General features: G+C 45.3%; 1 pseudogene; it reads left to right on the top strand.

Moving 5' to 3' along the window:
* The first annotated feature begins 24,577 nt into the window (after nt 1–24,577).
* LOC145523120 (elongation factor 1-alpha, oocyte form-like) lies at nt 24,578–27,181 on the top strand (annotated as a pseudogene).
* The last annotated feature ends 270 nt before the right edge of the window (nt 27,182–27,451 follow it).

The following is a 27,451-nucleotide window of genomic DNA, read 5'->3' as shown; positions in this document are numbered from 1 at the left end:
TTTGTGACCCCATGGACTATAGCCTGCCCAGCTCCTCTGTCCATGGGGATTCTCCAAGCAAGAATACTGGAGTGGGCTGCCATGCCCTCCTCCAGAGGATCTTCCCAACACAGGGATTGAACCCAGGTCTCCCACACTGAGCCACTAGTATACAGATTTCCAAATACATTGTTTGGGTCTTTTCTCTCCTTTGGTGAGAAGATTCCTAAAACTGTAGTTATATCTGTAAGCTCTTTAATGATGAAATCAGCAACCTCAGAATAGTTCATTTTAGTAAGAAAAAAGATTAAAGAATTATTGCTTACTTTTTAAATGAATCACAATGGTACTGTGATCATATGTCTAAAAGGTCTTGATCTTTTAGGGACACATAAGAGATGCAGGTTTGATCCCTGGGTTGGGAAGATCCCTTGGAGAAGGGAATGGCACCTCACTCCAGTACTCTTACCTGGAAAATTCCATGGACAGAGGAGTCTGGTGGGCTACCATCCAAGGCACCTCAAAGAGTCAGACATAACTTGGCACACAAGTGATGAATTTGGGATAAGTTGATAATTATGAGTAATGCATGCATGGGTGTTCATTATACTAGTCTTTCTACTTTTGTATATGTTTAGAATTTTTCATAATAAAAAGTAGCAAAAGAAAAAAATTCTCACAACATTTTCAGAGACTTGTTTTAGACAAAAAATCTCTTTTATTAAGACAGAGATACACTGTCTGCCTTTCAGGTCATGCCAACTGAAGCTTGCCCTTGCACTGGGCTATGCCTATCTCATTTTAGCAGCTGGCAGAGATCCACAGAGCCTTTCCAGAATGTAAGCCATGAGCACAGAGACCTTATGTGGTGCTCCTGAAAGTACTCCAAGCCTCCAGACCCATGCCCGGGGAAAAAAAACATACTCACTAAACATTATTAAACACATAAAGTACCTATTTCAGATCATATTATGCTTATCTTCCCAGTCACTCAGACTGCAACTTCAAGGTCAGCAGTGCCCTCCTTCTCTACAGCCCATCTCTCACAGGGGGCCCTTTACTCCATGCCCAGTGTCAGTGTCCTTTATAACTGCTCATGTCCACCATTGGAACAACACAAACTTGTCTCTTTATTCCAGCTCTTCTCTTCCCTGGAGCATACTTTAAATGTTATCAGAGAGTTCTTTCAGAAGCAAGTTGAAAGCTTTACTTGGAAAGAATCAGTGGTTCCCCAATCTGGCCCCTTATTAGTAAAAGCATATTTATATTTTCATAATGTCAAACAAGCATCAACAGGAGAATGTTGGATCCCACCAAAAAAAGATACCCCACATCCAAGGGCAAAGGAGAAGCCCCAGAAAGATGGTAGGAGGGATGAAATTGCATTTAGAATCAAACCCCATACCCACCAGAGGTGCTCAGAGAACTCAAACAAACCTGTGCACACCAGGACCCAGAGATCCCACAGAGCCTAAGCCAGAACTGTGTTTGAGTGTCTCCTGTGGAGACATGGGTCAGCAGTGGATTGCTGCAGAAGCAGGGCTCTGGGTGCAGTAGACCTGGGTATGGCATAAGCCTTCTTGGAGAAGGTCACTTTAACCCCACCATAGAGCTGCCAGAAATTACACAGGACTGAAGAAACAGACTCTTGGAGGGCCCAAACAAAAGCTTATGTGCACCAGGACCCAGGAGAAAAGAGCAGTTTTCCCACAAGAGACTGACCCAGACTTGCCAGTGAGTGTCCAGGAGTCTCCAGGGGAGGCGTGGGTCAGTGGCAGCCTGCTGTAGGGTCAGGGGCACTGAGTATGGCAGTGCGTGTAAGGGACCTTTTGAAGCAGGTGGCCATTATCTTCATTACCTCCACCATAGTTTGGTATCAGGTCAAACACCAGGGAGGGAACACAGCCCCGCCCATCAACAGAAAATTGGATTAAAGATTTACTGAGCATGGCCCTGCCCATCAAAACAAGACCCAGTTTCCCTCAGTCAGTCTTTCCCATCAGGAAGTTTCCATAAGCCGCTTATCCTTCTCCATCAGAGGGCAGACAGAATGAAAACCACAATCACAGAAAACTAATCAGTCTGATCACATGGACCACAGCCTTGTCTAACTCAATGAAACTATGAGCCATGCCATGTAGGGCCACCCAAGATGGACAGGTAATGGTGGAGAGTTCTTACAAAAAGTGGTCCAATAGAGAAGGGAATGGCAAACCACTTCAATATTCTTGCCTTGAGAACACCATGAACAGTATGAAAAGGCAAAAAGATGTGACACCAAAAGATGAACTCCTCAGATCGGTAGGTGCCCAATATGCTACTGGAGAAGAGTGGAGAAATAACTCCAGAAAGATCGAAGAGATGGAGCCAAAGCAAAAAGAACACCCACTTGTGGATGTGACGGGTGATGTAAGTAAAGTGTGATGCTGTAAGGAGCAATATTGCATAGGAACCTGAAATGTTAGGTCCATGAATCAAGGCAAATTGGAAGTGGTCAAAAAGGAGATGGTAAGAGTGAACATCGACATTTAGGAATCAGTGAACTAAAATGGACTGGAATGGGTGAATTTAATTCAGATGATTATTATTTCTACTACTGTGGACAAGAATCCCTTAGAAGAAATGGAGTAGCCATCATGGTCAACAAAAGAGTCCGTGCAGTACTTGGATGCAATCTCAAAAACGACAGAATGATCTCTGTTCGTTTCCAAGGCAAACAATTGAATATCACAGTAATCCAAGTCTATGCCCCAACTAGTAATGCTGAAGAAGCTGAAGTTGAACGGTTCTGTGAAGACCTATAAGACGTTCTAGAACTAACAGCCAAAAAAGATGTCCTTTTCATCATAGGGGACTGGAATGAAAAAGTAGGAAGTTAAGAAACACCTGGAGTAACAGGAAAATTTGGCCTTGGAGTACAAAACGAAGCAGGTTAAAGGCTAATAGAGTTTTGCTAAGAGAACGCACTGGTCATAGCAAACACCCTCTTTCAACAACACAAGAGAAGACTCTACACATGGACAATCACCAGATGGTCAATACCAGAATCAGATTGATTATATTCATTGCAGCAAAAGATGAAGAAGCTCTATACAGTCAGCAAAAACAAGACCAGGAGCAGACTGTGGCTCAGACATGAACTCCTTATTGCCAAATTCAGACTTAAATTGAAGAAAGTAAGGAAAACCACTAGATCATTCAGGTATGACCTAAATCAAATCACTTATGATTGTACAGTGAAAGTGACAAATAGATTCAAGGGATTAGATCTGATAGACAGAGTGCCTGAAGAACTATGGATGTAGGTTCATGACATCGTACAGGAGGAAGTGATCAAGACCATCCCCGAGAAAAATAAATCCAAAAAGTCAAAATGGTTGTCTGAGGAGGCCTTACAAAGAGTTGAGAAGAGACACTAAAGACAAAGGAGAAAAGAAAAGATATACCCATTTGAATGCAGAATTCAAAATAATAGCAAGGAGAGATAAGAAAGCCTTCCTCAGTGATCAATGCAAAGAAACAGAGGAAAAATAGAGTGGGAAAAGGATATCTTAGAGATCTCTTCAAGAGAATTAGAGTACTAAGGGAACATTTCATGCAAAGATGGACTCAATAAAGGACAGAAATGGTATGGACCTAACAGAAGCAGAAGATATTAAGAAGAGGTGGCAAGAATACACAGAACTGTACAAAAAAAGATCACATTAACCATGATGGTGTGATCACTCACCTAGAGGTAGATATCTTGGAATGCGAAGTCAAGTGGGCCTTAGAAAGCATCACTATGAACAAAGCTAGTGGAGATGATGGAATTCCAGTTGATCTATTTCAAATCATAAAAGATGATGCTGTGAAAGTGCTACACTCAATACGCCAGCAAATTTGGAAAACTCAGCAGTGGCCACAGGACTGGAAAATGTCAGTTTTCATTCCAATCACAAAGAAAGGCAATGCCAAAGAATGTTCAAACTACTGCACAGTTGCATTCATCTCACATGCTAACAAAGTAATGCTCAAAATTCTCCAAGCCAGGCTTCAATAGCACATGATCCGTGAACTTCCAGATGTTCAAGCTGGATTTAGAAAAGGCAGAGGAACCAGAAATTAAATTGCCAACATCCACTGGATTATCAAAAAAGCAAGAGAGTTCCAGAAAAACATCTACTTATGCTTTATTGACTAAGCTAAAACCTTTGACTGTGTGGATAACAGCAAGCTGTGGAAAATTCTCCAAGAGATGGGAATATCAGACCACCTGACCTGTCTCCTGAGAAATCTGTATGCAGATCAAGAAGCAACAGTTAGAACTGGTCATGGAACAACAGACAGGTTCCAAATCAGGAAAGGAGTACGTCAAGGCTGTATATTGTCACCCTGCTTATTTAACTTATATGCAGAGTATACCATGTGAAATGCCAGGCTGGATGAATCACAAGCTGTGATCAAGATTCCCGGGAGAAATGTCAATAACCTCAGATATGCAGATGACACCACCCTTATTAAAGCGAAGAAGAACTAAAGAGCCTCTTAATGAAAGTGAAAGAGGAGAGTGAAAAAGTTGGCTTTAAACTCAACATTCATAAAACTAACATCATGGCATCCAGTCCCATCACTTCATGGCAAATAGGTGGGGAAACAATGGCAACAGTGACAGATTTTATTTTGTTGGGCTCCAAAATCACAGAAGATGGTGACTGAAGCCATGAAATTAAAAGATGCTTGCTCCTTGGAAGAAAAGTTATGACCAACCTAGACAGCATATTAAAAAGCAGAGACATTCCTTTGCCAATAAAGGCCTATCTAGTCAAAGCTATGGCTTTTCCAGTGGTCATGTATGGATGTGAGAGTTGGACTATAAAGAAAGCTGAATGCCAAAGTATTGATCCTTTTGAAGTGTGGTGTTGGAGAAGACTCTTGAGAGTCCCTTGGACTGCAAGGAGATCCAACCAGTCCATCCTAAAGGAAATCAGTCCTGAATATTCATTGGAAGGACTGATGCTGAAGCTGAAACTCCAATACTTTGGCCACCTGATGTGAAGAACCGACTCCTTGGAAAAGACCCCGATGCTGGGAAAGATTGAAAGCGGAGAAGAAGGGGACGACAGAGGGTGAGATTGTTGGATGGCATCACCGACGAGATGGACATGAGTTTGGGTAAGCTCTGGGAGTTGGTGATGGACAAGGAAGCCTGACGTGCTGCAGTCCATGGGTTGCAGCGAGTTGGACATGACTGAGCAACTGAACTGAGCTGAACTTCCTTTCTTAGAAAGAGATTGAGCATTATTGTGGTCGCTTGTGCCCCCTGGTGGTAGAGCAGGGAAAATACAACCAATGGAGTGGGAAGTTGGAAAGTATGCCCTGTGATTATGTCCTGGAGCCTACACTGAGAAACGGCGTCCACAAAGGTCGAGAGCAGCACACACACAGTGATGAAATACCTTGCCTGTCGCAGGAGACGCAAGAGACTCAAGTTCGATCTCTGAGTGGGGAAGATCCCTTGAAGAAGGAAATAGCCACCAGCTCCAGTGTTCTTGCCTGGAACATTTCCTGGACTGAGAAGACTGGCTGGCTACGGTCCCAGGGTTGCAAAGAGTCGGACACAACTGAGTGGATAAGTACACACTCACTGGTGTTAAACAGCTTTATTCACTTCTAAGCGGTCAGCACCTCTGTTAGTGCAAGAATAGCCAGAAGATAAAAATACTCCTGCATGAGACAAATGCTCAGGGCTGGGGCAATGGGATGACCCAGAGGGATGGGATGGTGAGGGAGGTGGGAGGGGGGTTCAGGATGGAGACCACTTGTAAACCCGTGGCTGATTCATGTCAATGTATGGCAAAAACCACTACAAATTGTAAAGTAATTAGCCCCCAACTAAAATAAATAAATTAATAAAAAAAAAATTCTCTTATTGTATCTGCATCTTTGTCACCAGTATTTTGTAATAAAATGCTGGAGGATCATCTCAAACTTCCCACTTACCCTACTGGCCAGGAGGACTAATCTGTATCTCTGGGGCATCTTGGGAGGGTGGCCGGGGGAGAGTGATCTTAAGCTGCAGTAGCCAAGACAAAATTTTTTGAAGTTTCATGATTTATTATAAAAACACAGGTGACTGCTGCATTCTAATGCACTAATATATCCCTATATTTAACATAAAAATGATATTTACCTCAAATCTCTGAATAAAATGAATGCTGTAGAAGGATTCACCATCTTTATGCAAAGCACCTTATCCCCCATGACCCTTGGGCCCAAGGGTCCCCAGTGTCAAGGGCAAAGAGATCCTGGTGACCTCCTGGGGCCGGGCTCCTCTGGTTCCAACCCCAGCCCTCCTGTTTTTCATCTATCTCACACTGGCAGATTAACTCATAGCTCTGAAACCCAGTTTTCTTATCTGTAAAAGCAACATGAAGCTCTGAGCTCTGGAGAGAGAGCCAGACCTGTCGAGAATGGTGAAATCTTTGCCTGCACGGTATTTCACAAGTTACCAAGCATTCCATGAGTTACCTTATGTAGCAACTCGGGCACCTTGATGTGGAAGAGAGCTAGAAACCTCAGTTTGTGCCTGGAGGGGCTCTGTGCTTGTAGGCAAGTGACTTCACCCCTGAGAGTATCCAAGAGCTCCCAAGGGGTAAGTTATGAATGAAAGACCCGGGATAATGACATTTCAGGTTACTGGGATAACTAAGTGCAACTTAGCCCCTCCCCTTCATGAGGGGCTTCCCAGGTGGTGCTAGTGGTAAAGAACCCGCCTGCCAATGCAGGAGACAGAAGAGATGTGGGTTCCATCCCTGGATTGGGAAGATCCCCTGGAGGAGGGCATGGCAACCCACTCCAGTATTCTCGCCTGGAGAATCCCGTGGCCAGAGGAGCCTGGCTACAGTCCATGGGGTCGTAAAGAGCCAGACACGACTTAGAGCCTAAACAACTACAACAGCATGCACAATACTGGTTGGCTCATGGAACATTAGGATTCCAGTAGGTATTTGTAGTTGACAGGCCATAGGGAAACAGAGGCTCAGAAAGGGTCCCCTCCATGAGTATGCCTTCATTTCCCCAAGTGGAATATCCAGGATTTAAATCTAGATCATGATTCCAGATCCAGTCATATTTTCACTGTTCTCCAATAAGGTCTCCTGGGACTGGGGGCTGTGAATTTTACATTAATTCCTCAAGTCCCTGGGGTGGGCCCACAAGGATCAGTGCTCACACAGTATTCCCATATATAATCATCAAAGCTTCTGGGGCTAATTACTTCTGGTTCAAGAAATAATGCATTATTGCTTCCTGGAGAGGTTGGTGGATAGACAGAAGCCCCCGTCTAATGGAACTTCTCCCTGGGACTAAGCAGTCCTCTCAGTTATCTGAAGCTATGGTAGGGAGCCAGCATCACTGTTCTGATACCTAATATCTGCCCAGGCTTAACAGAGCTCAGTTCAGTTCAGTCGCTCAGTAGTGTCCGACTCTTTGTGACCCCATGAGCCGCGGCACACCAGGGCTCCCTGTCCATTGCCAACTCCCAGAGTTTACTCAAACTCATGTCCATCGAGTCAGTGATGCCATCCAACCATCTTATCCTCTGTCTTCCCCTTCTCCTGCCTTCAATCTTTTCCAGCATCAGCATCAGGGTCTTTTCAAATGAGTCAGCTCTTCACAACAGTTACAAAAAGTAAAAGCAGAAAAAAAAATGGTGGATCATTTTCTCCAAATATAAAAGAAAACTGAGGCCCACAGAATTTGGAGCCCTGACGCACACTCCTATACCTGTTGTGATCTATCTACATCATAACCGGAGCCTTCTTCATCAGGGCTCCACCAAGCACATGCCCGTCCCACCATTACTGCTGTCAGCAGCCACGTTCAGTCATTATCTGTCCACTATCTGTTAAGTGTGTGTCCCAACCCCACTTCGTCCCTAAGCTGAAGCAAAGAAAAGTTTCAAAAATGCAGATCTTATCAGATCATACCCCTGCTTAAAATCCTTAAATGACTTCCCATGACTCCTAGATAAATCCTTAGGAAACAAAATCTTCACAAAACAAAATTCCAATCATACGCTGAAGTGTCTCACCCTTTTCTACATCTCCAGTCTTTCCCCACACCCTCTCCACCTTTCTCTGCACTCCAGACATGTTAACCTTCTACTGCTTCCCACCTCAGGGCCTTTCCATGTGATGTGTCTTTTGCCTGGAAGATTCTCTGTCACCCTCCACTTTCTACATCCTCTAGGTCTCAGCCTGTGTAGCTTTCCCAGGAAAGCCTCCCACAAAGCTATAGACCCTAAGTGATGTCAGACTGCTCTCTCCACCTCCTCACAACATCTTGGATTTTTTTTTTCTCATGGCATCATCACAATTGGAGGGAATCATTTAAGTAGCTGTTTAATGTTTGCTGACATGCTATGAGTGTGGATGATGCTATCAGAGTGAGCACCCCTAGGCCTGGGGTGGGTGACACTGTACAATGCAGTTGGGACAGGCAAGCTAGAGCTTCTACACAGGGTGCAGAACTGATCTGGGGTGGGAAGAGAAGGTGTCGGAGCACGGGGGCAGGGTCAAGCTCAGCAGTCCTGGCACTGCCACATTTGGGCACAGAACTCTGAGACTTCCAAGAATTCTAAATTCAAACCAGGATTTCTGGGTCAACTTGAAAGCAAATAAACCATTTTATGTAATGATTTGTTACTTGATTTATAATCATTAAATAGACACAGGCCATTGGAAAAGACCCTGATGCTGGGAAAGGTTGAAGGTAAAAGGAGAAGAGGGAAGCAGAGGATGAGGTGGTTAGATATCATCACTGACTCAATGGGCATGAATTTGAGCAAACCCTGGGGGACAGTGGAGGAGAGGGAGGCCTGGCGCGCTGCAGTCCCTGAGGTCGCAAAGCACTGGACTGAGCACTGAGCAACAACAACGTGGATCTCAATTTGTATTCTAGCCCAAAGGCTGATGACAGGATTTGTTAAATGAATAGATTTTATGCCTGGATCTCAGCATTTACCACATGGAGTGATTGGATGAAAAAATGTATGGATGGTTCATGCAAATCTGTTCCCTCAATAGCAAATGCATTTTATTTATTCATTTAATATTTAAATAGAAGGAAGGTCCAGCTGCCAAATGAAATCTGTCTACAAAGGGTGAGCTATTTTTCTCGGGGCAGCTCTGACTTGAATGTGTCCTTTCCATGATGCAATAAAAAGTACAATTAATCACAAGAGCTAACATTTATTGGGCCCTTATGTTCAAGCACTGTTTTAACTCCTTTACATGGATTGATTCATTTAATAGTCATAACCCTATGAAACAGGTACTGTTATAATCCTCACTTCACAGATGAAGTGAGATTCAGGAAAGTTAAGTGACTTGCCTAAGGTCACACAGCTAGAAAGCAGCAAAGCTAGAATTAAGTTCCCAGCATTCTGGGTTATGTATTTTGTAATGTGATTTGTGCAGAAGTCCAAGTCCTCCTGTGCCTCCACCCTCAATAGCGATCTCTGGGAGCTCTTGTAGTCTTAAGTCTGAACCCACACTCCCTAATGCTGAGTTGCCTTTGCAATGGGTGAGAAATAATAGGGGATTAAATTTGGAGTTTAGTTAGCCAGACGACTAATACCACTAATACCCCTATCCCTAGGAAGTATTCCATCCAATTTTTACATTCAGTCTCCTCCTGCAGGCTTATGGGAAGACAGAGATAAGATAAAGAATATCTCATTTATTTTGAATAATGAAGGTTATTGGATTTTCACTTAATAATAAATGACATCAAGGGACCCAGATTGGGGGAGTGGGGATCAAATTTCCCTAAAGTTGATTTTTTTACATGCTGTAAACTTTAATTAGCAAATATATTGACTGCCTGAAAATGCTCTACTCCGCCTGAGTAGAGATTTATTGTTAGAATGGAAAAACCCAAGTACCAAAGTGAAAGCAGAGAAGTCCTTTCCTGTTCTCAGGCAGTAAGCTCACTGGTCGTAGCTCCAGGGACCGCCAGGGGCAGTCTAACCATCAGAGATGAAGTGTGAGAACTAGAATGGGGTACAGAAGGGAGGAAAGCCTGGAGGTGGATGCAGAGTCTGGAGCCTGCAGAGTATTAAGTCCCCAGCTACTTGTTTTCAAAAGATGCTCACGTTCTCTGTTGTGTGTGGGTGGGGTGAAAGGGAAGCCATTACTAAGGTCATGCTCAGTATCAAATTGATATATGCCCTATCCCAGGAGACATTCAGAAGCCCCTGCTGTAAGAAGGTTTCAGGTAGTGTCTATATTAATCAACAATTAATAAATATTTTTGCATGACAAAAATATTTTTATTTTAGTGTTATTCTCTGCAGCATTATTCATAACAGCAAAAAATGAGAACACCTTTCGAACTCTGTAACTGGTGCTCGATGAATATCAATTCTCTTTTCCTCTTCCATTCTCATCCTGATCTTCACTTCCAAACTTACAAACCTGTATTTCACAGGGTCCTTTTGAGAATAAAATGAAACAAACACTTCTCTGCTCAACACAACTGCCATTCACTAGTAACCACGATTTATTGAAATGAAGTAACAGTTGCCAACACACGGTATAAGTTTAACACATTTGCTAAGCAAAACAAAAATGGTTAGAACATGGCTAAACTAAAAGGACAATGCTCCCCCTTTCCAAGCTTCTATGGATGTGTCCCAAATCAGAGTAATGGAAATAAACCAGACTGCAAACTTGGGATAGTCCCAGTGATTTCAAAGCAGGTAACAAAATCCAGGCTTTGGCATCAGTATCCTGAAATAAACTCCACACAGTTGTCAGAGGAGAGTCACTTCTGGTCCAGAAATTGGCTGCCTTCTCAAACGGTCATTCAGAAGGCACTTTGTTCTGCACCACAAGCCCTGGTTGTCCCTGTGACTGAATCTTTTCTACTCCTTGAAACAGTCACCTCGTGTTTCCCCTCTGCTTGCCCTCCCACCCTACTGCACAGATGCCTTTTCCTTTGGTTTCACATAGCTTTCTTTGGCAGGTAGGTCACATGGGCCTGGACTTGGGAAGCCTGAAAGTAGATTCTGGCCTTGTCCTGATCCTGCTTATGCAACTGACCCTCAGCAAGCTATTGGCTTCTCTGTGCTCTCAAAATAGTAATGATCTGGGGCTTCCCTGGCCGTCCAGTGGTTAAGACTCCATTCTTCCACTGCAAGGGGCATAGGTTCGATTCCTGGTCAGAGAAGTGCGATCCCACATGCCACCTGCCATGCACAGTGCTGCCAAAAAAAAGTAAGAGTCTGGTCATTGTGTGATTGTTATGCTTGAGAATCTCTTTCCTGAAATGTTCACTGAGCCCTCCTACTCTCTCACCTCCAGTTAGCATTACCCTAGTTGTGTATTATTTCTCTGTTAAAGTACTATGGATGCCTTGGTTTCAGCTTTTCTTCCCGCATGCCTGGATCTGAATCTCCTTATTGCCTGTGATACTCAAGAATATTTGATGAACGAAAGAATGGGAAAACAGTAAAAAGTACATTGCTTGAAAGCAGTCAAACTTATCTATAGAAGTCCAGATAGTTAATAGTTCAGGATTTGTGGGCCTGTTGCAACCACATTGCAACCACAAGAACTAAAAATCCTCTTGATGAAAGTAATAGAGGAGAGTGAAAAAGCTGGCTTAAAACTCAACATTCATAAAACTAACATCATGGCATCCAGTCCCATCACTTCACGGCAAATAGATGGGGAAACAGTGGAAAAAGTGACAGACTTTATTTTTGGGGGCTCCGAAATCACTGCAGATAGTGACTGCAGCCACAAAATTAAAAGACACTTGCTTCTTGGAAGAAAAGCTATGACCAACCTAGACAGCATATTAAAAAGCAGAGACATTACTTTGCCAACAAAAGTCCATCTAGTCAAAGCTATGGTTTTTCCAGTAGTCATGTATGGATGTGAGAGTTGAACTATAAAGAAAGCTGAGCACCAAAGAATTGATGCTTTTGATCTGTGGTGTTGGAGAAGACTCTTGAGAGTCCCTTGGACTGCAAGGAGATCCAACCAGTCCATCCTAAAGGAGATCAGTCCTGAATATTCATTGGAAAGACTGATGCTGAAGCTGAAACTCCAATACTTTGACCATCTGATGCGAAGAAATGACTCATTTGAAAAGACCCTGATGCTGGGAAAGATTGAAGGCAGGAGGAGAGGGGAAGACAGAGGATGAGATGGTTGGATGGCATCACTGACTCGATGAAGATGAGTTTGAGTAAACTCCGGGAGTTGGTGACGGACAGGGAGGCCTGGCGTGCTGCAGTCCGTGGGGTCGCACAGTCAGATACGACTGAGCAACTGAATTGAACTGACTGAACTGCAACCACTCACTCAGCTGGTGTGGCTGTGTTACTATTAAATTTATTTATGGACACTGAAATTGAATGTCATCTTATTTTCACATACTGTGAATTATCATTTTTTCTTTCATTTTTCTTAATCATTTTAAAATGTAAAAGTCATTCTTTGCACATGGGCACACAGAAAGTTGATGCAGGCCAGATTTGGCTCACAGGCCCTAGTTTGCCAGACCCTTCTCTGAAGCCGTAGAGGGTGTGTGCTCAGTTGGTAAGTCGTTTCCAACTCTGTGTGACCCCGTGGACTGTAGCCGGCCATGTTTCTCAGTCCAGGGGATTTCCCAGGCAAAAATACTGGAGTGGGTTGCCATTCCTTCTCCAGGGGATCTTCCTGACCCAGAGATTGAACCTGCGTCTCTTGCATTGCAGGCAGCTGTAAACCTGGGCCACCAGGAAGCCCAAAGCAATAGTAGATATGAATTTTTACAGGTGATGCTGGGACTGCCCATGGGTGCCTCTCCTTTCACGTGAATAGATACTGAGATCCACCAAGTATGACATCAGGCTGTGTCTCCCCACCATCAGCAGGGAGGCTTCTTCTGTCACCTGCTGCCCTGTCAACCTGAAGGTCTCACCAGCTGCCTTCCCTTCACTATGTCCTCTCAAATGATCTATGATCCTCTTGCTGCTGGGGTGCCTGGACTGATTTTCAGTACACAGATCATCTTCCCAGCAGTGGGAAGCTCTGCCGAGCTTCTGCCACATCTGCAGAGCATATTCTTTGGACATGCAATTTAGTTAAGAATTGGGGTGAATTTGTCTCTATCCTTTCTTATTCATTGTGCAATTACAATAATTTATATTATAATTCCTTTTGTTCATTGAACATGTTGTTGTTGTTGAGTCGCTAAGTCGTGTAGGGCCCCATGGAATGAAGCACGTTACTATATCCTCAGTCAGCTCTGCGCTATAGGACTTTTCAAGTCTACCTCATTCATAAAATGATTTCAAAGTAGCATTGATGTCTCCATCACCAAAATGGGCTTCTTTCTCTTTCAAGACCTGTTTAACCAAGGGAGGTTCCTAGGAACCAGCTTTGGAAGTATAAAAGATTTGTTGAGAAGGGAGACATAATAAAACCATCAGTTATTGAGAATTTAATACATACCAGGTGCCATTCTACAGATTCTTCCATGAAAGGATCAATGCAAATATAAGAGGGCAGATAATATCATTATTTCAATTTTATGTAGCAAACTGAGGCTTAAGAAAGTTTAACTGGTTGAAAGTCATTTATCTAGGAAGTAAGAGAGTGAGGTTTTGCCTAAGTGATCTGACTTCTGAGCCTCTTCCTTTTAACAATTTTGTCCCAGAATTGTTAAAGTCATAAGTGTATTTCATCATTTTCCACCATCAGGATAAAGTTTTGGCTAAGTCTCCTCTTCTTCCTTTATGTTCTTTTTATATTCTTTTATGAATTCCTGTTTCTTCCATCATCACCATCATTTCTCTCTCTCTTTTTTTTTTTTAATATTTTTTTTGGCCACAATGAATGTGAGATCTTAGGCTTCCCAGGTGGCTCAGTGGTATAGAATCCTCCTGCCAATGCAGGAGACTTAGGAGATGCAAGTTTGATGCCTGGATCAGGAAGATCCCCCAGAGTAGGAAATAGCAACCCACTCCAGTATTCTTGCCTGGGAGATTCCATGGACAGAGGAGCCTGGTGAGCTACAGTCCACAGAACCACTTTGAAGGGGTCATTTCAATGTCCCCTTTATAGTCATACTATATTATATCCTATATGTACATATTTTAATAACAAGCGTATATATACTATATGTACACATGTTATATGCAGTATTCAGAAGTCTGAGGGTTTAAGGTTTGGGGTCGTCTCTTGTGATTGTTAAGTGCCAAAGATAAACAGGAATGTGATTTGTTTCTTTATAAGAAATATGACCTCCAGGGAACTGCTCTTTTGCCCTATTTTTCTATGCTCTAAACCATTATTTTCCAAACTATATTCCTCAGTACATTAGTTCCATGAGTGGTTAATAGTGTACCTCTGAAAAAGGGTTCCCCAATTAAATACATGCAGTGAACTCTACCAAGAGTTTTTGCCCTCCCAGGAAAGAGAGTTCCCATAGAATCTAAGGCATGCCCTGCTCTGCTCTTACGTCTAATGAGGCTGCTGCCTTAGCCTCTGCTAATGAAGACACCTTTCTCCAGAGATTACAATATTATCAGCTTCTCGGGCACTTAAAATGCACAGATTATTGTTCAGCTGGGGCTACTTCTCCAGGACATGAACTTCACCAATTATGAATGCATTTTCTCATTGTTTCTTCTTTTTCAGTTTCATTTTCTGAGGGTTAGAAAAATAGCTTTCCTCGATATTCAGACAATAGCCTCAACTCACCTGCCTAAACCTTACCCTCCTTCCTTCAGCTGTCATTCCTTCTGTTGTTGCCAAGTCTTTTGACTACTTCAGTGCTTCACCAATAACCTTGACTTTTTAATGACCATCCCCCTCCACACTCTCATTCTCTGCATGAAGGCTACAGATGCTTATGGCCTTGTGAAAATAGCTCCTCATTCATTCACTCAGTTGTTAAAAATTAAGGAACTACTATGGGCTGGTTGAAAGGGTCAGTAAATGAATGGATTTCCTCCTCTGGGATTTGGGAAGCTCTGTTAAGTAATGCATGGCTAGGTAGGTATATTTATCTTTTAGGAAGAAAAGTGCTCTATAAATCAGGGAACTATTATAATATTTACATATTGGTCCCATGAAAAATGATTTAAGCAGTTTTCACTGTATTAAGACTCCTGATAATTTGCATTTATATAAGCACATTATTGGCACAAATTTGTCCCTCTGAGTAGCTCCACTTAAAGTGGTTTTGCTTTAATTATCTCTCACAGAGCAACTATAAAATGATTGTAAAACAATTTGCAAGTATGCGTGTTATCCATAAATGCTAAATAACAGTTAAATTATAAACACTATGCAGTGGAATCTGACATTTCTCAGGATAATATTTCAGTTGCTCACCTGACATACTGTCAACTCTGGAGCATTAATATCTGGATTAGGATAGATGTGTATCTGGAGAGGTAAGGAAGAGTGTGCACTTGCCTTAGGAGCATCCCAAAGGAAGGAGAACCTTCTTTTACCCTCTAATTTTTTTTTCTGTATCTTACTAACCCTCAGTGGACCACATGAAATGATTTCCAAAGCAAACCAAGGTAGTCATAAAACATGTATGTATTCAAGGGCTAACACCATGAGTTCAGATATATAAGGTGTTTTCAATATTATCTGATGAATGGACACAATAGACATCTGAACACTTCCTTTGATCCTTCATTAATGGACTCAGTGCAAGTCACTGTGAATGACATCTTGGCATCTTGGAGACAGCAATGAATAAGTTCCTCAAGATCCCTGAGCACCCATCCAAAAAAACACAGAAGCTCCTGATGATATTTACATAATCACTTTTCTCCTCCCGTGCTTTGAAGGTAATATTTATTTTTTCCAGCAATGCAGAATTAAGTTTAAAGTTCTCAGTCTCTACTCACTCTGAGCATAGTTACTCTGTGGATCCTTTTTTGAGCTTATAGTTTCATTTTCAACCCATTATCTGATTCTCCTAAGGACCAGTGTAGGGAAAGGACAGAATGGTGATCAGTCCTATTCTACAGGTAAAGAAAAGTGTGATTCAGAGTATCAATGGTTTATGCAAATTCACACAGGGATAAATGAGAGACAGAAACTGAACTTAGATTCTAAAATCAAGGGAGTGAAGGATGCTACAAATATGGGACATCCACAAAACAGTTTCCCCTATATCATATGCTTCACGGGCTTCCCTGGTAGCTCAGCGGTAAGGAACCTGCCTGCAATTCCAGAGACGCGGTTTGATCTCTGGGTTGCGAAGATCCTCTGGAGAAGGAAATGGCAACCCGCTCCAGTATTCTTGCCTGAGAAATCCCATGGAAAGAGGAGCCTGGCGGGCTAAAGGTCCCTGGGGCTGCAAAAGAGTCAGACATGATTTAGGGACTAAATAACAACAACACACACTTCACAGTGAAAAAAGTGACAATTGGAAATATGTACTTTCGCATTGCTACATGAATGCATGAATGAATCAGCAATTCTGTGCTGATATCCGGAGCTGACTTTTCAGACACTTGCTGTCTTCAAAAAGAAACCGTTTGGGACGTTTAACTTTGTGCCCTCAGCAGTCTTCTTCCAACCACCACCCCAGCACCACCTATTTCACGTCAGCCTATTTCCTTCTCTGTCCCTGTTGAACCACAGATGAAAAAAGCCCTTCCTGTTCCCCAGTTATTCCGCTGGGACACTTCTCTGAGCTGGTTGTGGACCTGGAGAAGGAGCTGCCTTGACAGTTTCAGTCTCCATCCTGTGCTCTTTAAATTCTTACAGAGATGGGGATACCAGGCCACCTGACCTGCCTCCTGAGAAACCTGTATGCAGGTCAAGAGCAACAGATAGAACCAAACATGGAATGACAGACTGGTTCAAAATTGGGAAAAGAGTATGGCAAGGCTGTATATTGTCACCCTGCTTATTTAACTTATATGCAGAGTACATCATGAGAAAGGCTGGACTGGAAGAAACACAAGCTGGAACCAAGATTGCCGGGAGAAATATCAATAATCTGAGATATGCAGATGACACCACCCTTATGGCAGAAAGTGAAGAAGAACTAAAGAGCCTCTTAATGAAAGTGAAAGAGGAGAGTGAAAAAGTTAGCTTAAAACTCAACATTCAGAAAACTAAGATCAAGGAATCTGGTTCCATCACTTCGTGGCAAATAGATGGGGAAACAGTGGAAACAGTGTCAGACTTTATTTTCTTGGGCTCCAAAAATCACTGCAGACAGTGACTGCAGCCATGAAATTAAAAGACGCTTGCTACTTCGAAGAAAAGTTATAGCAAACCTAGACAGCATATTAAAAAGCAGAGATGTTAATTTGTCGACAAAGGTCCGTCTAGTCAAAGCTATGGTTTTTCCAGTAGTCATGTATGGATGTGAGAGTTGGAGTATAAAGAAAGCTGAGCACTGAAGAATTGATGCTTTTGAACTGTGGTGTTCAAAAGAGAAGACTCTTGAGAGTCCCTTGGGCTGCAAGGAGATCAAACCAGTCCATCCTAAAGGAAATAAATCCTGAATGTTCATTGGAAGGACTGTTGCTGAAGCTGAAGCTCCAATACTTTGGCCACCTGTTGTGAAGAGCTGAGTCATTGGAAAAGACCCTGATGCTGGGAAAGATTGAAGGCAGGAGGAGAAGGGGACATCAGAGAATGAGATGGTTGGATGGCATCACTGACTCGATGGGCATGAATTTGAGCAAGCTCTGTGAGATGGTGATGGACGGGGAAGCCTGGCGTGCTGCAGTCCATGGGGTGGCAAAGAGTCAGACACGACTGAGCCACTGAACAACAGCAGCAGTCCTGTGCCCTGTCCTGCCTCTGAGCTGAAGTTTAGAGTTCACATGTGTTTGGATTTAGACTTCTATCTGGCTTATGATCCGAAGTGAGGAAAGATTGGGAGCCTTCAAATTAACCGCAGTCTTGGCAGAGCAATGTCACCTCTAGAGCAGTGGGAAAGAAAAGCAATTAATGAATAAACATTACTGGGATCTTCCTTTGTTGGACAGATGTTCAGTAGAGGTGCCTGTGGTCAAGTCAGTGAGCAAGGCGCACCGAAGGCTTGTGCTTCCACTGCTTGTGCACAGGTCTCTGTATTGTGGGAGCCTACTGTGTGTGAGTGTGAGCATGTCATTTTTGCCACCCAAGACTGGAAATGTGTCAGATCAGCTGGCCTGGGGATTCCTAGAGGTGCAGATCCTTCTTGAACCATGTCTGACACGTGAATGTTTATGGATTCCAATCAGATGGAAAAGGACTTGCCTGAGACTCAGTTTCCACATCTAAGATGAGGAACTGCACCAGAATGATGCTTAGGGGATTTCCAGGAGATAACATGTCCTGGCTATCGTTAAGTATGCTGTTTTTAGAAAGGAACAGTTTTGGGAGCTTCCCTGGTGCTCCAGTACTTAAGAATCTGTCTGCCAACATAGGGGACACAAGTTTCATCCCTGATTTGGAAAGATCCCACATGCCACAGGGCAACTAATCCCATGTGCCACACTTTCCAAGCCTGTGTGCTGCAACTACTGAAGCCAGTGCACCTGGAACCTGTGCTCTGCAACGAGGGGAGCCAACACGATGAGAAACCCGCTCAGGGCAACTGGAGAACGTCCATGGCAGTGAAGACCCAGTGTGGTGAAAACTAAATAGATAAAAAGAAATAAGTCCTAGAAAAAGAGAAAGGACATGCCTGGATTAAAATTCCACCCGTGCTCCTGCCTACATGTTGGATTCATTTTACCTGTCTGAGCCATCTGTGAAATGGGAGTTAGGCAAAAGCAGCTTCGAGGTGGAGATGCAGTAACACAATGTGCTCCAGAAATATTTGTTGAATGACTGATGCTCAGAGAGTTCAGAGGGAAGGCTTTCCATTTCAATAGGGCATGACCAGAGCTTCCCCCACTGTCCCTTCCCCCTAAAGTTGTCAAGCTCTGGAACATAAAGAAAAGGACCTTCTCCCCTTGTCTCCATTCTCCATCTAAGCAAGCATTATTTGAGTAGAAAATCACTAATTTAGAGTCACTCCAATATTTGGTCCTTTGTCTCCTCCAGTGCATGGACTCCAGCTCCTGGGTTGTGGGGTGGGTGAGCCTGGTGTTGCTTCGCCCTTGTGCTGTTGAGGCAGGGACAGCAGACATCCTAGTCTGCTACATGCTTCAAGACCACCACATAAAAGGTGCTCTATAAGCATCTGCACAAAGAAATAACTCCATCCTACTTAGGATTTGATTTCCTATGTTTGCAGGTCTGCAAACTGGACATCTCCTTGTTCAGGTGATCAGACCCTGGGAAACTCAGCTTTCCCTGCTTCTTCTCATGTACACATTTAAAATGGGACTAAACTAAGTCAAAACAATTCTTTTTTTCAATTTTTAAAATTTTTAATTGAAGTATAGTTTGACTTACAATGTTGTGTGAATTTCTGTTGTACAGCAGAGTGATTCAGTTATACACATGCACGCTGCTGCTGCTGCTGCTAAGTCGCTTCAGTCGTGTCTGACTCTTAGCAACCCCATGGACTGCAGCCTACCAGGCTCCTCCATCTATGGGATTTTCCAGGCAAGAGCACTGGCGTGGGGTGCCATTGCCTTCTCCGATACACATGCATACATTCTCTTTTATCTTCCTTTTCACTATGATTTATCATAGGCTGTTGTATATAGCTCCTTGCACTATAGAGGAGGACGGTGTAGCTTATCCATTCTATATATGCTAGTTCGCATCTGCTAACCCCAAGTTCCCCCTTTATTATTCCCCACTTCTCCTCTAGCTCAGCAACCTCAAGTCTGTTCTCTACGTCTGTGTGTCTGCTTTTGTTTTGTAGATAAGTGCATCTGTGTCATATTTCAGATTCCACATTTAAGTGATGTCATACATGTCTTTTTCTATGTGACTAACTTTAAGGTGTTGAAACTTTACCTTCAAAATTCCCCATGACTGACTCCAGTTTGTTTCATTTTGTGGCTTTCTTCTAAAGTATACTGATAATAACAGAGAACAGATAAACAAAAGATCCTACTGTATAGCACAGGGGATTATATTCAATATCCTTTGATAAACTGTAATGGAAAAGAACATGAAAAATAATGTGCATACAAGCATTTCTGAATTATTTGCTGTACAGTAGAAATTAACACAACATTGTAAATCAACTTTGTTGTTGTTCAGTCCCTAAGTCCTGTCTGACTTTTTGCAACCCCATGGACTGTAACATGCCAGACTCCTCTGTTCTCCACTATTTCCCAGAATTTGCTCAAATTCATGTCCATTGAGTTGGTAATGCTATCTAAATATCTCATCCTCTGCCAACCCCCTCTCCTTTTGCCTTCAATCTTTCCCAGCATCAGGGTCTTTCCATTGAGTTGGCTCTTTGCATCAGGTGGCCAAAGTACTAAATTTCAATAAAACAAATGAAAAAAATATATAGATATATATACTGATATTGTTGTGAAGACTCAGTCTATGTATGCGATGTAGTCTGTCTTTAGAAACTCGAATAAAATGGGGTGATCTCATAGCTACACTTCTGCTCACTAACTATAAAGATCAAGAGGTTTTGGTTAATAGGTAAATTAATTAATAGACATATTTAGTTCATGCCAACATTGGCCACATAGTCTAGCTTTTTTTAGGAATCAACCCTCCCTGGAGTAACTTTTCACTACCAACTCACCCCTTCTTGTATTTATGCAGTTGCCCAACAAGCACATCTTGACCATATAACTTCATTTGTCTCACTGCATTGAGCTTGTCATTCTAAATGATTTTATTTCATCCTAACTCATCCGAAGCCTACATTACAGTCACTATAGATTCATTCTAATTCTTAACCATCTCATTCCAGAAACCCTGATGACTTTATGTTTATACATTGTAAATACTATTTCTAATAAAATGATAATGAATTGCCAGGGCCCTTCAAATTTGTAAATAATGGGAATATTTTCCTAGCAACAGCCAATTACACTAGCTGGGAAAGTCATTCTATCAGGAGCACTTATCCTTCAGCTGATTTCAATGTCAGAAAACCTCTTCATTCTGATTATTCCTTCAGTTCAGAGTCAGCCAAGACCACAGAGACACTATGTAAATGGCTTAAATGGAAGAAGTATAACAATAATAATTCTTAATGAGGAGACAGTCTAGCTCAGCAGAAGCCTGGAAACCTGGAGATGGAAGAGTATCCTCCTATTTCTTCCCTAATGTGTTCTGTGACCTTGGGCAAATCGTTTGGTCTGTATGTAAGCCCTCGGCTCTCAGCAAGCGAGTCTGGCAACACCAGGCAGGGAGAGGAAGACAGGACCAGAGGAGATACTGGTTATGGATCACTTACCACATGCCAGGCACTGCGCAGGATGACTGAGTTCACTGCTCAAGAAAGCGGGAGGTAAGAATTACCCCCATGTTACAGATGAGGAGATGGAAGCTCAGAGACAGTCAATTTCCACAGCTGGAAAGTAGAGGAGGCAGAATGCAGACTCATGTATACCTGATTCTGAGGTGAAATTCCTTTACACGCCTGATTTGCCTTTGTGCTATTTCAAAAAGGCTCAAACAAGATGATACTATAATCTCATCGTAACTAGTAAGACTCATAGCAAGACTCATAGTAAGACTAGGGAACTTCAGATCCAGATCAGGGAGTGAGTAGCTCAATTGCACTGCGTGGAAGGGCTGGAGACTCAAGAAGGGGTCTAGACTCCGACCCTTGCTGTGGTCCCCTACATTTTTGGCACCAGGGACTGGTCTGGTGGAAGGCAGTTTTTCTATGGATGGAACTGGGGTTGTAGTGGGGGATGGTTCAGGCGGCATTGCGAGTGGTAGCAGCAACGGGCACTGGGGAGCGGTGGGTGAAGCGTCACCTGCTGGCCACCTGCTGCTCACTTCCTGCTGTGTAGCCGGATTCCTATCAGACTGAGGACTGGCGCTGGTCCATGGCCCAGAGGCTGGGGACCCCTGCATTAGCGTTAACTGTAGGGTCCTCTGGTGCTGTATCAAAGGCTTGAGATTGACATTGACTTTGAGGGAGAAGATGCTGACAAAGGCATGTGTTTCCCATCTTGATGGCAAGTGCTTCCGCTGGCACTTTTGGTCCCGCCCGCTTCCGAATCCCCCTCTATTTATGTGGAACACGCGTCAGCTGCACCCCCTGGCTGAGACGTATCTCCTTCTTCCAGGACTCCTGCAGTGGCCTCCTAAGGGTCTTCCTGACTCCAGCCTCAGCCTCTTGGAGCTTCTCATCACTGAAGGAACAGTAATTTTTCCCCTGAGGGCAATAAAGAGTAATCAAGAGATTCAAGCAAGGGGATTACATAATTAGACTTACAGTTTAGGAAAATTAAACTCTGAGGAATTAATGCATAATAATCTTCCCCTTTTATCTCTTTAGCCATTGTTTTCTTCCACCCATTCCCTCCAGGCAAACAGAGTCCAGAACTGTCCTTAACGGATTATTCTGCCTGACAAGCCCCTCTGCTTGATGCCCAAGCCTGTGGTCTTGCTGAAACATTTCTGTGAAACAGTCTTCCTCACCCCGCACACTTGGGAACCCCCCTCAAAGACCCTCACTCACAGCCCTCACAATTCACTTGTTACTTTGAAATGGCTTGTTTGTCTCCCTCCCAGAGCGTGAACCCCTCAGAGGCAGGGGCTGCACCACTCCCACTGCATTCACAGCTCCCAGGGCTCCGCTGGGCAGCAGCCCCTCCTAAATGTTAGCGGAATAAGTGGCTCTGCCTTCTCTCTTCTGAAAGATGACTGGATGAGGGAAATACACTAACGGTGGGGACCAAGGAGCTGCAGAACCTTGGGACAACCCTTTGGCCATCTTGGGCTTCCACCGTGGCTCAGATAGTAAAGAATCTGCCTGCAATGCAGGAAACGTGGGTTCGATCTATGGGTCAGGAAGATCTCCTGGAGAAGAGAATGGCTACCCACTCCAGTATTCTTGCCCAGAGAATTCTACAGACAGAGGAGCCTGGTGGGCTACAGTCCATGGTGTCACAAAGAGTTGGACATGACTGAGCGACTAACCCTTTCAGTTTCACTTTAACCATCTTAGACCTTGATTCTTCTGTAAAATCAGGAGAGAAAAGAGACAGACGTTTTCTGAGGATCCATCTTCTCTGACATTCCAGGTTTTTGGTTCCTTAGGTGCAAAGGTGAGAATGGTGATTTAAGAACAAGAAGTGGGGGATTTTCCTGGTGGTCCAGTGGCTAAGACTCCATGCTCCCAATGCAAGGGGTCTGAGTTCAATCCCTGGTGGGGGAACTAGATCCCGCATGACACAACTAAAGATCCTGCATGCCACAGCGAAGACCTGGCACAGCCAGATATATAAAGAGAATAAATATTTTAAAAAAAGAACAAGAAACAGGCAATGCTCAAGAAGGTGGGCCTCCATGGGATGGGGAACTTCCAAAGTCTAGAGTATTGGCCTCCTGCCATCCTGGGCCCAGGCTAGGGCTGTGGAGAGCGACTGGAGACTGTCAGCCTTGGCCAAGTGACTGAGCGCTGCCAAGAACCTTCCTGGAGAGGAAGGAGGACATACTCAGCCTCAGGGAAACCCCAAGTAGCCACAGTCCAGCCTTGAAGCAAGCGCCTCCCACCCCAGCAGTCCTGGACTGCTGACTGGAAGGAGCCCCAGCAGGACCAGTGACTCTCACGGAGCCTGAGAGCTCTCCCCAACAAAGTCTCGCTATGACCGCTTCCTATTCCGAGTCCTCAGCCCCTGGGGGTATCGGGCACTATACTTACCAGCGCACTGCACGATGTTAGTGCCTTAGTCTTGAGAATTCACAGGCAAAGTCTGATTCCATGCAGAATTCATTCTTACCAGAATTATTTATCTTTCTTATTTTTTTTCTTACTTCCCAAATCTTCCCTTCCCCAGCTCCACCCACACACCTGCTTACCCACCCTTTCTTCATCCGGAATATCCAATCAGTCAGAGAAGAAGTCTGTAAAATTGGGTTTGGGGGTAGGGAGTGGCATTCCCTACCCAGCTCTGGTGTCAGATTTGGGTGGAACCAGAGGCAGGCCCAGGGCTAGGCTCATAAAAGCAGGAGGTAAGACAGCCATTCAGTACTGTCACTGCAGCTCCTCCTGGATCACCTTTGGTCCTTCTTCTCAGAAGGTAGGCGCAGGCAAGGGGCAGAGGACCACCTGAGGCTATGTGATGGCAGGGTTTCATGTTTATGGAGTGGGCTTGGTGGGGTGGTTAGGGGGAATTAGAAGGATGGGAGGAATGTGGGGGGATGGCTGAGCCCCCACATGTTCTAGGGAAGGCCCACATAGGAGAAAGAGGACTGGGCCAGGACCGCTTGGAAATCCCAGCTATAGCCCTGGGACTGTGACCCTCGCCAGGGTGCAAGCCTGGCAAGTCCTTTACTTTCCAGCTGGTGCCACCGTGTCCCAAGCTCTAGGCTAGGCCACGACGTGGGCAGGGGGTGCTGGGGCAGAGCAGGAGGACAGGAGGAATAGAGAGAGGCGGGCTTGCCTGCCTGGATGTCTGGGCCTTACCCTCTCCCCCACCCTCCCCTCCAGTGCTCCAGTCAAGCACTGACTGAAGGAAGCAACCACCGCCGTGGGCAAAGAAAAGACTCACATCAACATCGTGGTCATTGGCCACGTGGACTCTGGCAAGTCCACCACCACTGGGCACCTCATCTACAAATGTGGGGGGATTGACAAGAGGACCATTCGATGAAGGAGGCAACTGAGGTGAGGCACCCACCCGTGGGGCTGGCTCTAGGAGTGCCGGGGGCTGGGGATGGTGGTCTGCTGCCGGCTGGGTCTAGGGGCAGAGCGTGGAAGCAGGGTGCACTGTGAGGTCTTGGAGTGGTGGCTAAATTCCCCGGGAGAGATCCGGCTGCTCGCCATCAATGCGCTCCTCCCTCCTCACCCCTTCCCTGATGGGTAAGGGCACTTTCAAGTACGCCTGGGTGCTGGACAAACTGAAGGCAGAGAGAGAGCGTGGCATCACCATCGACATCTCCCTATGGAAGTTTGAGACCAGCAAGTACTACATCACCATCATCGATGCCCCGGGCCACAGGGACTTCATCAAGAACATGATCACCTGCACCTCCCAGGTAAAGCAGCCCTTGTTCCAGGTTCCTCCCTTTTGAACTAGGGTGGAGGGGAGGGGAGGAGGCTGGCAGAGGGAGGGGAGGAAAGTCAGGCTTTATTGCCTCGGGGAGGAAGGGCGTCTTAAGCCTTAGAAGGTTTTCCTTATCCACGCCGACCTTCAGTTCTGACCAATCAGAAGACAGACTCTAATGCGGTCCAGACACCATCCTCCTTTCAGGCTGGGGCAAAGACTAGGTTTTCTGACACCCAGACGAGTAGACCACTTTGTGGGGCTCCTGAGGAAGGAACCAAAAGCTCCTGTCTGGACTGAGTAAGAGTTTAAGTGGGAAGCAGGACTTCTGCTCATAGCAGCATCCAGGGGATGAAGGCATTTGTCAGTTTCTGGGGAGAGTCCAGCCCGCAAGGGGCTGGGGATTGCCCGAAGCTCTAGCCAGCCTCCCAGCACATCCGGCGCCCCCTGCCCTAACTAACCTCTTGCCCCCACCATGTCTGCCTCCCGCAGGCCGACTGCGCCGTGCTCATTGTGGCTGGCGGTGTGGGCGAGTTCGAGGCGGGCATCTCTAAGAGCGGACAGACCCGCGAGCATGCGCTGCTTGCCTACAACTTAGGTGTGAAGCAGCTGGTCGTGGCAGTCAACAAGATGGACTCGACCGAGCCTGCCTACAGCGCCGCGCTTCCAGGAGATCACCAAGGAAGCGAGCGCCTACATCAGGAAGATCGGCTACAACCCGGCCACCGTGGCCTTTGTGCCCATCTCGGGCTGGCACGGAGACAACATGCTGGAGCCCAGCACCAACGTGAGTGCAGGTGGGGTCCACAGGCGGGGTCCATGGGCGGCCGGGCGGGTGGGCAGAACGGGTCTTGGTCCTGGGGTGGGCACGCTGGGAGCCACGGCCCGGACTCGACTCCCTCTTCACGGCATCTCCGTCTCCGCAGATGCCCTGGTTCAAGGGCTGGAAGGTTGAGCGGAAGGAAGGAAACGCCGCAGGGGTGACCCTACTGGAAGCTCAGGACTCCATCCTCCCCTCCACTCGCCCTGTCAACAAGCCCCTGAGGCTGCCGCTACAGGACGTGTACAAGATGGGAGGTGAGGGGCCAGGGCTGGGCAGGCTGAGGGGAGACACTAGTGGAGGACGAAGTCTGGTGTCTGACTTGCTGGGCTTCAGATCCTGACTTCAGATCCTTCTCCTGTGCAGGCATCGGCACGGTGCCCTTGGGCCGAGTGGAGACCGGCTTCCTGAAGGCTGGCATGGTGGTCACCTTTGCCCCCAGCGGCATCACCACTGAGGTCAAGTCTGTGGAGATGCACCACGAGGCCCTGTCGGAGGCCCTGCCCGGGGACAACATGGGCTTCAACCTGAAGAATGTGTCTGTGAAGGACATCCGTCATGGTAACGTGGCTGGAGATAGCAAGAACGATCCCCTGACGGAAACTGGCAGCTTTGTGTCCCAGGTGAGCCACCCAGGAGACCAGAGCCCTTGGTGCATGGTGGTGATGGAAACTGCCTCTTAGAAATCAGTCCCGGCTTCAGTAGAGGCCCCAGGCGGCTCCAGGTTTGGCCCTGGATCACAGGTCCCAGCAGATCTCTTCTAATCAATCCCATCCTCCTCCTCTCCTCCCCAGGTGATTGTCCTGAATCATCCAGGACAGATCCAAGCTGGCTATTCTCCGGTGCTGGACTATCACACAGCCCACATCTCCTGCAAGTTCGCTGAACTGAGAGAAAAGATTGACCGGTGCTCAGGCAAGAGGCTGGAAGACAACCCCAAGGCCCTGAAGTTGAGTGACGCGGCCGTCGTGAGGATGGTCCCTGGCAAGGCCATGTGTGTGGAGACCTTCTCTGAGTACCCACCTCTAGGTGAGCTGGGGCGGATGGCTGCTGAGTCCTGGGAGGAAAAGCACCTCTGACTGAGGTCAAGGAGCCATGTCTTCTGTGTCTCTTTTCAGAAATATCACTGTTTTCCTTCCTTCTGTCCTCCAGGCCGTTTTGCTGTGTGGGACATGAGGCAAACGGTGGCTATTGGTGTCCATCAAGGCTGTGGAGAAGAAGACAGCAGCTGCGGCCAACTCACCAAGTCAGCGGTGAAGGCCAGCAAGAAATGAAGCACGTCCTTCTCCCGTTCCATTTTCTCAGCAGTCTCCACTATATGAGATACTTCTATTGACTGAATAAAATTAGTAGTAAAACTTGTAGCCATTTTGGTTTCCTCCAAGAAGGAAAGCATGAGGTCAGTGAGGAGATTATGGGTAAAGAACCAATTTAAGGACCATAGACTTGGAAGCGTTTTATGCCCTGGGTGGTGAGCACACCATTCAGGTCTTAACAGCCTTCTCCTGTTCCCCACAAGGAAGAATTGTTTGGGGATGTGATAA

Source organism: Giraffa tippelskirchi, chromosome 10 (assembly GCF_054371585.1).
Source record: "Giraffa tippelskirchi isolate mGirTip1 chromosome 10, T2T-mGirTip1v1.2.pri, whole genome shotgun sequence".
Taxonomy (NCBI): domain Eukaryota; kingdom Metazoa; phylum Chordata; class Mammalia; order Artiodactyla; family Giraffidae; genus Giraffa; species Giraffa tippelskirchi.
This window is presented reverse-complemented; position numbering and strand designations above follow the sequence as displayed.